Source organism: Xenopus tropicalis, chromosome 1, assembly GCF_000004195.4.
Source record: "Xenopus tropicalis strain Nigerian chromosome 1, UCB_Xtro_10.0, whole genome shotgun sequence".
Classification (NCBI taxonomy): domain Eukaryota; kingdom Metazoa; phylum Chordata; class Amphibia; order Anura; family Pipidae; genus Xenopus; species Xenopus tropicalis.
The window spans coordinates 148,790,248-148,805,522 of NC_030677.2; the positions used below are offsets into that span (position 1 = coordinate 148,790,248).

The 15,275-nt window shown below is 39.3% G+C and overlaps 1 protein-coding gene across 3 annotated transcripts in view; it reads right to left on the bottom strand.

The window, feature by feature from the left end:
- Positions 1–8,881, bottom strand: part of tpst2 (tyrosylprotein sulfotransferase 2) — a 28,539-nt gene extending 19,658 nt beyond the window's left edge. The window contains exons 1-2 of one of the 3 annotated variants that reach the window (XM_012963203.3): positions 8,717–8,881; positions 7,895–7,957 (exon numbers count right to left, since the gene is read on the bottom strand). The gene's annotated coding sequence lies outside the window, so the exon portion shown is untranslated. 3 annotated transcript variants of the gene reach the window in all.
- Positions 8,882–15,275: the final 6,394 nt, after the last annotated feature.

Below are 15,275 nucleotides of genomic sequence, written 5' to 3' on the forward strand. Positions count from 1 at the left end.
CTGTGCAACTCTGAGCTTGAGCTCCCTCCATAGGTTTCTATTGGATTAAGGTCCGGAGACTGACTAGGCCACTCCATGACCTTAATGTGCTTCTTCTTGAGCCACTCCTTTGTTGCCTTTGCTGTATGTTTTGTGTCATTGTCGTGCTGGAACACCCATCCACGACCCATTTTCAGTTTCCTGGCAGAGGGAAGGAGGTTGTCGTTCAGGATTTCACGATACATAGCTCCGTCCATTTTCCCGTTAATGCGAATAAGTTGTCCTGTGCCCTTAGCAGAAAAACACCCCCAAAGCAAAATGTTTCCACCCCCATGCTTGACGGTGGGGACGGTGTTTTGGGGGTCATAGGCAGCATTTTTCTTCCTCCAAACACAGCGAGTTGAGTTAATGCCAAAGAGCTCTATTTTGGTCTCATCAGACCACAGCACCTTCTCCCAGTCACTCACAGAATCATTCAGGTGTTCATTGGCAAACTTCAGACGGGCCTGAACATGTGCCTTCTTGAGCAGGGGGACCTTGCGAGCCCTGCAGGATTTTAATCCATTGCGGTGTAATGTGTTTCCAATGGTTTTCTTGGTGACTGTGGTCCCTGCTAATTTGAGGTCATTAACTAACTCCTCCCATGTAGTTCTAGGATGCTTTTTCACCTTTCTCAGAATCATTGACACCCCACGAGGTGGGATCTTTCGTGGAGCCCCAGAGCGAGGTCGATTGATGGTCATTTTGTGCTCCTTCCATTTTCGAACAATCGCACCAACAGTTGTCACCTTCTCTCCCAGCTTCTTGCTAATGGTTTTGTAGCCCATTCCAGCCTTGTGCAGGTCTACAATTTTGTCTCTGACATCCTTGGACAGCTCTTTGGTCTTTCCCATGTTGGAGAGTTTGGAGTCTGCTTGATTGATTGATTCTGTGGACAGGTGTCTTTTATACAGGTGACTAGTTAAGACAGGTGTCCTTAATGAGGTTGACTAATTGAGTAGAAGTGTCTAACCACTCTGTGGGAGCCAGAACTCTTAATGGTTGGTAGGGGTTCAAAAACTTATTTCACTCAATGAAATGCAAATCAGTTGCTATCTTTTATTTAAAGTTATTTTTTCGATTTTCCTTTTGATGTGCTATCTGCCACTGTTAAAATAAACCTACCATTGAAATGATACTGTTCTGAGACTATTCATTTCTTTGTCATTGGACAAACTTACAAAATCAGTGAGGGGTCAAATAATTATTTCCTCCACTGTGTATATATATATATATATATATATATATATATATATATATATATATATATATATATATATATATATATATATATATATATATATATATATATATATATATATATATATATATATATATATATATATATATATATATATAACTCCGGGATTTCTTGTGAAAAATCAAAACATGTATTCAAAGTAGCATAAACAGCCGATGTAATGTTTCTGAGAAAGGTCCCAATGGGGACCGAAACGTTACGTCGGCTGTTTATGCTACTTTGAATACATGTTTTGATTTTTCACAAGAAATCCCGGAGTTGCTGGTCTTTTTTATACTATTGGAACCCTTTACCGAGCACCCGAGGTATGTTCTGTAGCGGTGTGCCATCCTTTGTGTGTGTGTATGTATATATATATATATATATATATATATATATATATATATATATATATATATATATTACATATACAGGTATGGAACCCATTATCCAGAATGCTCGGGACCAAGGGTATTCCGGATAAGGGGTCTTTCCGTAATTTGGATCTCCATACCTTAAGTCTGCTAAAAAATCAATAAAACATTATTTAACCCCAATAAGATTGTTTTGCATCCAATAAGGATTATTTATATCTTATTTGGGATCAATTACAAGGTACTGTTTTATTACTACAGAGAAAAAGGAAATCAGTTTTAAAATTCTGAATTATTTGATTAAAATGGAGTCTATGGGAGACGGGCTTTCCGTAATTCGGCTTTCTGGATAACGGGTTTCCGGATAAGGGGTCCGATACCTATATATATATATATATATATATATATATATATATATATATATATATATATATATATATATATATATATATATATATATATATATATATATATATATATTGATAACTGGGAAGGTCATTATCTAATTTAGCAAGGAGACTAAAAAAATGAGTATTCTCTTAAAATAAACCACAAAAAATCAGTGATATCCACCTGTATTTTAATGTCACATGGGGTGCTAGTCAATCACAACACTTCAGCCAGTGGAAACGTTCCCCTGATCACCTTTCATAGCACATGTTAGTTAGAAAATATTCAGAAGAGTGCATACATGAGTGCTTCAAAGCCCAAAAAGGCAAGAAAGTGCTTACACTTGGGGGCAGGGTGCACAGGTTATCTTTCCACTAAGAACGACTGGATACAAACTATGAAAAAAGTACCAAACACAAAATGTTAATTAGTTTCATTCTTTCCTGCAGTTCATGTAGCTAGTGTCTTTTTGCAACGCCTTGTATTTCTTCTGGTGTTTGTTTTTAGCCACAGAATTAACCAGAGGAAGTTGTGTAATATGTAGGTTTCAATATAGTTTCTGGAATGATTTGTAAGGTAACCCATGGGTAATGTTACAAAACAGAACAATGCTTAGTTTGCTACATAAGCAACTTATAGGGGTTGTTCAACTTAAAAATGTACTTTTAGGTCGGTACAGGACAAATAAAACACGTAATAGCTTATGTGTCTTTGCCACGACTTCTGCTATGAACATTATCTTCACACTATCAGAGAGATTACCATCAGGTTGCATTTTCAGCCAAAAAATGCAGAGAAGCATGATGACATGAGAAAGAGCGATAAGCAATTTTTTTCACCAGGCATGGATTCAAAGCAAAATTCGGCTAATTTTTTCACAAACAAAAATTTGCAGAGAAAAAAAAACACTCATTGACTTTACTGAGAACAAATCCCACTTGTAAAAAATTGGCACACCTGAAAAGGCAGCACCCTGCAATGCTATCCCACCGGATAGAATGTAAATCGCCAGTAGGATGGCATACGCAGCGCTGCGATTTCCCACAGTCGCCTAAAGTTTCCTCTCAAAACAACTGCGGGGCATCGCAGTGCTGTGTATGCCATCCCACTGGCGATTTAAATTCTAGCCGGTGGGATGGCATTGCGGGGTACCACTGCCCTAAAAGCTGTCACGTGGTAGCTGCGACACCCGCATTTTGTGAATTTTACTTTGCTTCATGAAATTTTGGGTGAGGCAAATCAAAATTTTGATTTTGACCGAACTGTGGCTTCTGTCAGTTAGAAATAATTCTCTATACATGAGTAAAAACTAACTATACATTTTTTTTCTCTTCACATTAGAGCAATATAGTGGAAATAAACTAAAAAGGCTGCATGTCATAAAGGGGTAGTTCACCTTCACCTTTTAGAATGTTATAGAATGGCCTATTCTTATCAACTTTTGGTCTTGATTTTTTATAGTTTTTGATTTATATACCTTCTTCTGACTCCTTCCAGCTTCCAAATGACCGCAGCAGCCAAAAAAAACTATTGTTTTGTATTATCCTTCTAAATAGGTCCTCCTCTATTTATATTCCTGTCTCTCTTTCAAACTGCTGCCTGGTTAATAGGTGAAATTGGTCCCTAGCAACCAAAAAGCTGCTGAAATTCAAACCTGGAGATTAAGATGCCTCTTCAGTATCTAGACCAGTGATTCCCAATCAATGGATTGTGAGCAACATGTTGCTTGCCAACCCTTTGGATGTTTTTCCCAATGGCCTCAAAGCAGGTGCTTATTTTTGAATTTCTAGTTAGGAGGCAAATTTTGGTTGCATAAAAACCCAGTGTAATTGCCAAACAGAGCCTTCAGTAGGCTTCCAGTCAACACAGGGGCTACCAAGTAGCCAATCATAGCTTTCATTGGCACATCCAGAAACTTTTTTCATGCTTGTGTTGCTCTCCAAAACTTTTTCCATCTGTATGTAGCTCAGGGGTATAAAATGTTGGGGACCTCTGATCTAGACTGAAAACCTGTTTCTCCACTCCTAGCAAGGCAGAAAAGCATTCCTGCTTGTCTTTGGTTCACGCACTTGATTGGTCAGATCATGAGAAATTTGGCATTTCAGCAGAATATTTAACAAGCGCCAGTTAATGACCAGAAGAGGAACAATTAGGCTAATGCCACACCAGGCGTATGTAGGTGCGCATGGCGTGTATTTTATATATATGCCATACGCGTGATGTGGCATTAGCCTTAATCTACCAAATACAAACAGCATATTTTGTAAGCACTTAAGAAACAGACCATTATTTAAATACTACTAAATTAGAAACAAAATATATGCTTTCTGTACTTTATCTCCTTTACAAAAAACCAAGTCTCACAAAGCGAACGTTTCTAAGGTAATGCAAATAACAGCTTGTAGGGCTCGCTGAAGGGCCCATACCTTATTATAATAAGAGGATTTGAAAAAAAAAAAAAAGCCAACTCTGGGTCTTTGGGTACTGAAAACTTATCCACTCCCAAACTAGTAATAAGGTGGTACAGCCTTATGGCCAATTAGGGTTAGATAATATGGATTAGTTATACCCATGTCTATATCTCTGTCTAATTACTTTGTTTTTTTAAGAGATGTTTGGAATAGCTTAACAGACTAATAATATACTGATCAGGTTAGAAATGCTATGAATAGTAGTGCTGGGTGCTGACTGAGCTAAGAACAGGAGGGAAGCTGCTAAATGCAAGAGCCTTTTGCTTTCCTCCACTTCATTGATGCAGGAGGGAGAGGGCACTGCCTCTGTGGGGTACCATACCTTTTACATCCTATCCCACTGATGTTGTCTTCATGGTGGCTGTAACTGTACAGCCAAGTCTTCCTATTCCAAATTTGCCTTTAAGACTTTGTCACTTTGATAGACACAAAGGGGCCCATTTAGTAAACAATTTTCAGATACATTTTAGAATATTTCAGAATGTATGTATTTCGTTAAAATTCCACTAGTTTTTCGTGGTTTTCAGTAAGTTTCCGCGAAAACATTTTGCGCAAAGAATACAAACATTTCGGAATTCGTTAACGCTTTGGTTACACATTCATTGGGACTATCTTTTTCGCCAGGTTTGATCTGTCGAGTGCCATTGAGTCCTATGGAAGGCTTTTAAAGCCAGAACTGTTTTTGTGGCATTTACAAACTTTTCGGCCCGAAAATTTTGTGACTTTCGGAATGCAACTGCGATACTTTCGTATGAAAGATAAAAGCATTGTCGAGACATTTTAAAACTACAGAAAGTATCGTGGTTACTTCGAATTTATACCATTCCAAATGTAGCAGACACATAGTCTAAGTATTTCAGCAGTATACAGAGTATAAAGAACTCTATTATTACAACATCTGCAGGCGGCTATTTGCTGCCCTTGAAGAGATAACCATCTCTGTCTCTTCACCTTGACCCTTGGAATAAGCTGATCATATTTTATAATGGAGCTGCCCCTATAAATGAACTGGATAGTGTTCTTATGCAATGTTCCACCTATATCGTGACTTTGAGCATGGTGCTATCGTATGGTCATTTTGCAAGAATGCATGGTGCTAAAATTATGATGGAACTGCTGTTGCTGAGAGAAAAAAAAAAGAGAAAAAGGTGTTTGAAATAAATACACTTCCCTGGGCAGAAATAACATTTAAAAAACTTTAAGATATTGGGGATGGGTGTAGTAGCTACCCATCCCCAGGAGACAGGATATTATGGCTCCTAAAAGTATAATTTAGAATTTCACATTTCCTGTGGAATTAACCATATATAATCATCTATAATATTTGTTTTGTTTCTGGCTTAGTCTCTATTGCATATCACAAAGGCTATTTTGTGTGTAGTATCATGCAAGCCTGACTGATGTGACTGTAGTGCCAAATCCTGCCAAGCTGCAACCAGCATCAGGTTAAACTATTTGGATAGTAAAAATAACCATTAAAGCTGGTTTGTAAACCAGATTTTACACTCCATGCAGAGAATCCTAATCCAAACACAAACATACCACTTTGCCCTGAAACACAATTTTAATCTTTGTGGGAATGTCGTAACAACAGTTCAACCTAAATCCACATACAGCCATGGAATGTATTATCCGGGATGCCTGAAGCCTGAGTTTTCCAGATAACTGGACTTATTCATTATGGGCAGGGTCCCAACTGCTGGAGAGCTAAAACCACACCCCTTAGAGCCCATAAAGTCAGCATTTACACCCTTCGCCATTGTAAATGCAAACTAAGAAGACCTGTGCCAAATTGAAAATCAATCCTAAGCAGGTTTTTTGACTTTGCATCCCGTCACTCCTTCATTTCAGTATGCAGAACTGCATGCAAAGACAGGCACATTATCTGTATGCAAAGTCCAAAGAAGAAAAAAAAAGAAAAAGAAAGATGCTTCGTGCCAGTTATTTGCACTTTGCAACTTGCACCAGGGCTGTGGAGTCGGTAGATAAATTCTTCGACTCCGACTCCTCAGTTTCTGATACTTCCGACTCCACGACTCTCCAGGAGTCAGAGTCGGTTCATTTTTTGCCGACTCCGACTCCAGGTACCCAAAATTGCCTCCGACTCCACAGCCCTGACTTGCACCCATAGTACCTAAGCTCCCAACTCTAAATGATCTTTCAGTCCTGTGAAGCTCCTTGTTTTTAAAGCTATTAAGAAACAGTTAAAACAAGAAATCCATTAAATGGACAAAGTGTTATGTAGGAAAATATACTTCTAAGCAACTTTTCAATTTAGAAATATAACATATCTGTATTTGTATCTTCCTTTTTTCCTTTGTAAGACAAAATAGCAAATATCAGCTACAGCAAAGACTATTTCCAAAAATGTCATAATGTACATGCTTGTATGTAGGTGTTTTAAAGGTAAAGGAAGCCAACATCCACTAACCTTGGACAACAAGACGGTGCTACTGTTTGCTAAAATGGAAAGGATACATACATACATACATGACCAAATAATAAGTGATGCCATGCAGTGAAGTGCACACAGGGCATCTACAGAAGCAGCCAATCATGGATACTGTAACTGACACAAGAATGCAGCTTTTTAGGCAAATGTAGCTAAAAATCACTCTTGCACTGGATTTTAGACTCTAACTTCCAGAAAAGCATCAGTGCTTCCAACAGGCATTTCTATTAGGGCTCTGGCACACGAGGGAGATTAATCGCCCGCGACAAATCTCCCTTGGCAATCTCCCCAATATGACATCCCACCGGCGAAAATGTAAATTGCCGGTGGGATGGCATACGCGGTGACGCGATCGCTGAAGTTGCCTCGAGAGGCAAATTGCGGCACCGTGTATGCCATCCCACCAGCAATTTACATTTACGCCGGTGGGATGTCATATCGGGGAGATTAGTCGCCCGCAACAAGGGAGATTTGTCGCGGGTGACTAGTCTCCCTCGTGTGCCAGAGCCCTAAGGGCCCAGCATGCAGTAGGACTTACTGTATACAAATTAAAATAGATATAACAAAAATGTGTTGTTTTGTTACCCACTTAAATACAAGTCAGCTTTGTGTCCCAAGATTTGATTAAGAAAAGGACACAATTGTGATAATTAAAATGTAACATATTCTTCAAGAAACTTTCTAAATATAATCTATAAAAAAATCAGTACAGGTATCGGACCCCTTATCCGGAAACCCATCATCCAGAAAGTTCCGCATTACAGAAAGCCCATCTGCCATAGTCTCCATTTTAATATTTCACATTTCTAAAAATGTTTTCCTTTTCCTCTCTAATATTAAAACAGTACCTTGTGCTTGATTCCAACTAAGATATAATTAATCCTTATTGGAGCCAAAACAATCCTATTGGGTTTAATTACTGTTTAAATAATTTTATAAGCAGACTTACAGTAGTGGATCCCAATTACGGAATACCCCAGGTCCCGAGCATTCTGGATAACGGGTCCCATACCTGTACCGTTGTTAAAAATAATGGTGTCAGAGTTATCTTGCAAGTGTGAGCTCTAATACATGTTCTAGGGGCAAAGCGAGCCTACCAGAAGATGTACAGGACCTGTCAATCAAAATTGGACTCCGACTCCTGCATGAGGAGAGAAAGAAGAGAGACAGATGCCAAGAGGGAAAGAGTGAAGAGCAACTTGATTATTTTAGAAACAAATCAGAATAGATTAGATTTAGAAAGTTCCTGATTCCCATAAGATGAACCTTGTGTAACGTTTCATTTGCAGCATAGTTCCCATTTTATTTAATTAGCAATCTCATTCTAAAACCTACGTATAGTATTGATCTAGGAAGAGCCACTGGTTATGGTCTATGTAAGGTACATGGAGACCCACAGGTTAAAAAGTTCTTCTTATAAAAAGGCAAGATATTGCTACTTCGTCAAGTTTTTGGCCATTTTGCTCTATTGCCATTAGCAATGATATGTCTACAGCCATGCCTTTGGGTTAACTCTCACAGGCAGCCATCGGGGTATATCTGCCACAAGTGTGGAAGAGAAAGCTAAAGGACAGTTTGTGTGCAACAGCAGCATCATTGCCCAATCAATGCCAGTCACACGCAAGAAAACGACTAAGAGGCCAGCATTATCATGTAAGTACCGAAATGACATTTGCAGCTGCAGTTTAATCAGATTCACTGTAGATGTACTGAGATCTAGCTTCGTGGCAAATCTCAAGCTAAACTAGTGGCAAGAAATAGGAATGCATACCGCCCGACAGTCCCGCTTCTCCAGGGACAGTCACGATTTCCGTAAGACAGCCCGCAGCCACGAATCGCTGTTTAAAAGTCCCGCAGCGCCGTTAATATCCAGCTCCTCAGTTCCCTGGCTGCTGCTGCCGGACAGCTAATGAGTCGGTGACGTCACATCACACGTATATAAGCGCAGTGACGCAGCACGTAGCCGCCTTGGGGGTGTGACGAGTCAGTGGGGAGTTTGTGTGACACAAGCCCAAGCTGCTAGTAACATGTGCTAGATGTTCTAAGAGCTATTTTATTTTCTGTCCTGGCGTGTGTTACTTTTGGCAGGGAGAAAAAGAGACGTGGTGGTTGTAAGCTTGCCTGCTACCGCCAATGTCTGCCCAAGTAGTTTATTGTTTTTTCTGCATATAAGGTCTTATGCCAGGAAAAAAACACCCAAACTTTTTTTTTACTGGTATCTCTGCTCTTTATAGTTCTTGTAAATTGATGGTTACCAGAAATAACAGCCAACACAATATGTAAAACCTAGGGCCAGAATGTTTACAATTTAGAAACAAAAAAAAAGCAAATTTAGGAGGCCCATTCATTAAACCACATTTTTTGGGTGGTTAAAATCCGTGTTAGACTGGGACCCCAGGGGCCCACCAGAAAACCTTAGACCATAGGCCTACTCTCTAAACTAATTTTCCTCCTTTCCTCACCCAACCTCTTTATTCTCCTAGTCTCTTATTTACATGCTAGCATCTATTCTATTTCTCCTCTTTCTTCCTATTCCGTAATAGGGAATGACCATGAAACAGGCCAAATGATCAGGTGCAGGAGGGCCCACCGGGAGTTTTCCTGGTATCCTGGTTGGCCAGTCTGACACTGGTTAAAATCACGACTGGAAAAAATTCGGAGTAACCACGATAATTTATGATGTTCGAAAATGTCACGATAAATACGAAAATAATGTTGCATTCCGAAAGTCGTGAAGTTTTCGGATCCAAATGTTCGTAAACGACGAGAAAACCTTTCTGGCTTTGTCATTGCGAAAAATAAGACTTTTTCGTGGAAACCACAGAAAAGCTGTGGAATTTTAACAAAATTATCGTGGACATTGTGAAAAGTTTTATAAATTAGAAAAAAATAAAAAAATTTTCTCAAAAAAAATTTGTGGGTTAATGAATGGGCCCCTAGGACAATATAATGGGTAAAATAAATCAATAATAATCTATTAGGCTAATTTCTTTGGGGTGGCAAATTGTCTTATAATTGCTGTAAGATGCCATAGACAGTCACTATTTAGTGGGCTGGTGGGGCTGTTTGAGCCTCTGTGTACTAGAAATGCTGGGGCCTATTTTCAATCCCAGTCCAGGCCTGGCTGTCATTAGGGTTGCCACCCAGCTGATATTTCACTGTCCTAACCATTAAAATACCAGATGGGGTCAGTATTACAAATTTACCAGCATTGTGCTTGCTGTTAAATTTGTAATTCCTAATGTTCTGCCTCTGGTAGACCCCAATTCTGCCCCCCACTTCCCCTTCATCCTGCCCATTACCTCTTCCACCTTGCAGTTCCCTCTGGTTTTCCTGACAGCTTAGCAGCTCCACCCCTTCGCACCATAGTCCTGCCCATTTTTGGTCCCACCCTCTGCTCCCACAATGTCGGCTAGTAAGGGGCAACAAAAAAGGTGGCAACCCAACCTCATCAAACCAACACACTTGCCAGATTAGTAATAGCCGTTTTGTTTTGGCCTTTTGTTTTGGGTAAAATAAGTCAACACCTTTCTTTGCGGTGGCAATTTGTCTTATAATTTTATTCTTAACTTATACTTGACCTCCTTTGTCCTTTTGCTTAGGCGCTGCATACATATCATGTACAAAGAAACTTGATCCAGAAACACCACCGCCTTCTCTGAGCCTAAGCTCATTTAAAACAGTGTGAGGTGAAGTGAAAAACTGTCCAGTGGTCTGACCAATCAAAAATTTTCATTCTTTATGGAAATCATGGACGCTACGTCCTCTGGTCTAAAGAGGAGAAGGACATATGTGATGGTGCATTAGTAATGGTACAATAGTGAACATGGGTAGCTTGCATTAATGCTGAAGGATATATACAGATTTTGGAGCAACATATGCTGCCATCTAGATGAAACATTTTCAGAAAAGGCCTTGCTTATTTCAGCAAGACAATGCCTCACTATATTCTGCACATATTAAAAACTGCAGGGCTGCCTGCAGTCCAGACCTGTTACCCACTGAAAACATTTGGCGCATTATGAAATAAAAAATAAGACAAAGGAAACCCTGACTGTTGAACAGCTGAAATCCTATATCAGGCAATTAAATGTGTTGCTGGCATCAAATTCAAAATAAGCATATATTTTTCATAAAACAATTACATTTCTTACTTTCAACATTCGATATGTTGTCTTTGTACTATTTGCAATTGAATGTAAGGGTTAAGTTATATGCAAATCATCCCATTATTTATTTATTTATTTAAATTTAACACTGTTCTAATTTTTTGGGAGTGGGCTTATATAATGAATTTGTGTCCTTTGCAAAATGTAAACAAACACCTCTAAATAGCAGGATGCTCTCTGTAATATCAGATTAAAATTTTTCTTATTTCCATTATCACCCCATTTCCCTTCGTGTTATTCTTTATTTTGCTTTATCCTTCACTGCTTGTATCCAAGCAGTAAATAAATAAGGCCAATCTCCTCTAAGGAATATTTTTGAAATATAATAATTTATTGCCAAAGATTCAGTGAAAAGCATATTTTCAACACCTGAGAGCTAAAGCCTATATTTTTATTCCAAAATGTCTTAAAGTAACAAAGCACATAATTCACTGGATATTGTGCTTTTTATTATTATCCTGTACTTATATCAACACATATTGCGTTACATATCATATTTAATTATTTACATTACTTCCTCCGCAGTAAAGTTTACAGTCTGATTTCTCTAGCACAGATATACAGTACAAACATTGCATCATAAGCCAGTTAACCTACCAGTATTGTTTTGTACTGTTGGAAAAAAATGGGAGGGCCCAATAGAAAGCAAAGAGAACTTCTGGTGGGATTTATCAAATATCAAACTAAGAAATCTTAAATGTTTCCCAGCGGTTTCCTCCCCCCATTCAAAGGAGAACTATACCCATGAAAAATGTAGGTTTCTATTAAAATATATTGCCTATATGTTACACTGCTTCATCTTAATTTAACAAACCATTTTCATAAAAATATAGACATATAACAGAATATTTCCATTTTAAGTACTATGGGCCACGCAATAGCTCATACCATTTACAGTGCACACAAATAAACCAAGGGCATGCATACATGCTAGGTTACAAAAACATTTATCAAACCTGATATCTTTGTCAGTTCCAAGCAGTTAAATGCCATACTGAACTATTAGGTGGTAGTGCTTTGTGCTGCTCATCGGTGTCTCTGAGCAGTGAGCACTATCACATGCTCAATTCCTTGCTTCCCATGCATATTGCATATTAAAGAGATTTTGAATCACTAGGGGTGCCAAAATATTAGGTAATTATAAAAATGCACTAGCCCAGGGAAAAAGGTAATGCAGCACCACACTAACATCTTACTTACCTTTCCCAGGTATTCATTTTACTTTACTATGCATGTGTGAGTCTAAGGGGCTGATTTACTAATCCACGAATGGTCCGAAGGCGTCCGAATGCGTTTTTTTCATAATGATCGGTATTTTGCGATCTTTTCGTAAATTGTTGCGACTTTTTCGTAGCATTACGACTTGCGCGAATTGTCGCGACTTTTTCCCTGGGACAGTGCATTTTGTTTTCTCAAAGGAGAACAAACCAGGGGAAAGAAGCTGATATATGGGATAGTACCTTACATACTGGCATCTCAGCGAATCTGGCTTTCCTTATCAGGGCCAGCCAAAATAGGCAGTGCGCTCCAAGGCACACAATGCCTACCCCTGTTCCTTGTTCTTTAAATTTTAATGTTTTATAAAATTACAGATCTCTAAACAAATAGTGCAGAGTGCCAACCAATATACAAACTAAAGAAATAGTGCAAATAGTACAGAGTGACAACTAATATACAAACTAAACCAAGAAAAACCCCAAACTGCTGAAAAATGTTTATCTTTATTCACTTTTAAAATTTCTTTTCTGTTTTTATTATTCTTCACTTTAAATATGCATTTGTTATTTTTACGGTTCCCTTGTATTGTACTGGAGTTATGATGGCCTCCTGAATATGAATATGAGAGACAATTCCATGCTGCCACCTAACTGCTGCCCAGTACACTGAGCTTATTGCATTGTGACAGGGAATGGTGTTTGATTTGGACCATCACACACACACACATATATATATATATATATATATATATATATATAGAGAGAGAGAGAGAGGCTTCATCTCCAAGGGAGCAGTTATGTCTCACCATCAGCAGGGCTCCTGTTTACACAGGTGAATGCCTGAAGGCTGCAAGGGGCTCATTTGTGAACACTGGACAAATCTTAACCTGGGCACTAACCCATAAGCCCATAGCATTCTATAAATGATTGGCTTTTTCAGCCAGCTGTAGGTAGAACAATGAAAACAAACATTTAGTTGATTCCCATAGGTTACTTCCCAAGTGCAAATTTGCTCAGTGTTAATAAATAAGCCCATGTAATCTTGAATGTCTAAAACATTTTGTAAGACTGGTGATTGTTTTTAAGTGAATGCTTAGCACTGAGCACTGGACACAAGCATTCAGTGTATGCCATTTTAAAGGCGTACCAAAATACATTTTATTTGATCCAACCATCATTTGTACTCATTGTCTAGAGCTAGGAATATATTCATTCTATATGGCCTGCAGGCATGGTACTCCAGTTCATTCTTTTTTTTCCTGTTTATTGTTTATGCTATGCTATGCCAATGGCACTGCAAGGATGGATTAAACTGCTATAATATTTAAGGAACTGGAAGCCACTTTATATAAAAAAAAAAAAAAAAAAAAAAATATATATATATACATTATTATGGTTCGTGATCAGTATCACAAAATAACCTGTTATTTGGAAACCCCTAAGCCCTTGACATAATAGATCCCGTAACTGTAGCAGGGCCCCATTTAATGTTTTCAGTGCTGCAAGATTTGACATGATCTAGACCAGTGCTGTCCAACTGGCGGCCCGCGACCCCCCTCTCTGTGGCCCCCCACCTGTCTGGCTGCTTTGATGACTTACCTTTGAGTAAGCTTTAAATGGTATCAGTACTGAGATTAACTGGCCCACTGCATGGTTCTCACCTCAGATTCAGGCTGTAATCCCTCTGTATTGTTTAAAAATGTAATCCCCTGTGTTTTTCACACCTTTTAATACCTGCATTGTTCTACCCCTGCAGTGTTCACCCCCATTGTTCACTTCTTCACACCTCAGACATAGGTACTGTAGGCAGAGTATGGCACATACAGCCAGCATAGGGCAGGTAGAGTATGGCACACACAGGCAGCATAGGTCAGGGAGGGTATGGCACACACAGGAAGGGTAGGGCAGGCAGAGTATGGCACACACAGTCAGGGTAGGGCAGGCAGAGTATGGCACACACAGGCAGGGTAGGGCAGGCAGAGTATGACACACAGAGGCAGCATAGGGAAGGCAGAGTATGGCACACACAGGCAGGGTAGGGCAGGCAGAGTATGGCACACACAGACAGCATAGGACAGGCAGAGTGCTGCCTGTGTGTGCCATACTCTGCTTGCCCTATGCTGCTTGTGGGAGGTGAACCTGGCAGGGGTTTGTTGTGGGAGTTTATTAGCAGTTGGATGGTCCTTAAGGTGTGTAATTATGTACTGGGGGTTGCTCTGCTATCCACAGGGGAGGAGGAGGCATATGGAATTTAAGGGTATATCTTAATATGACATAAGGACCAAGCATTTGGGATTTTGCTGTGCTACCACCATTGTGATAAAATAGGTGTGGTTTGAAGTGTGTGTGGTTTCAAAAAGGGGAGTGGTCAAAACTGGCTTCCATTAGCGGCCCTCCACCATGTACGCTAGAGAAATTCTGGCCCTCGGCACCGTAGAAGTTGGACAGCACTGATCTAGACTGTCAATTCATGGTATTCTAAGGCAGTGGTGTCAGGTAGAAAAACCGTGCCCCTGTAAAAAAGTCTCACAATGAGTGGGCAGACAGCTGAATTAAAGTGGCAGAAGAGGCTGGGGAAGGGGACTGAGTAGAGCAGAATGCACAGTCAGGGACCCACATTGTGGGGTCTGCTGTATCGTAGTTACGCCGCTGTCCCATAGATTTACCCCTAATTTAAAAAGTATGATCTATGGTGCTGGTGAGCTGGTGCTGTGTCAGCACCATCAATTCTATGATCTACAGCAGGATCTACAGTAGAAAAATAATAGTATGTTTTCTGATGCTTGCATCCATAGCAATCCAGCTTAAACCTGTGATTGAGCAAAATTGTGCCTAATATTAATTATAATACTAAAAGTAGTTTTGAATACAGTATGTATTGCCATGAAATTCTCAACATTTTGATATGTAAATGAGATTTGTGAGTAACAACATAAGCTCTGTG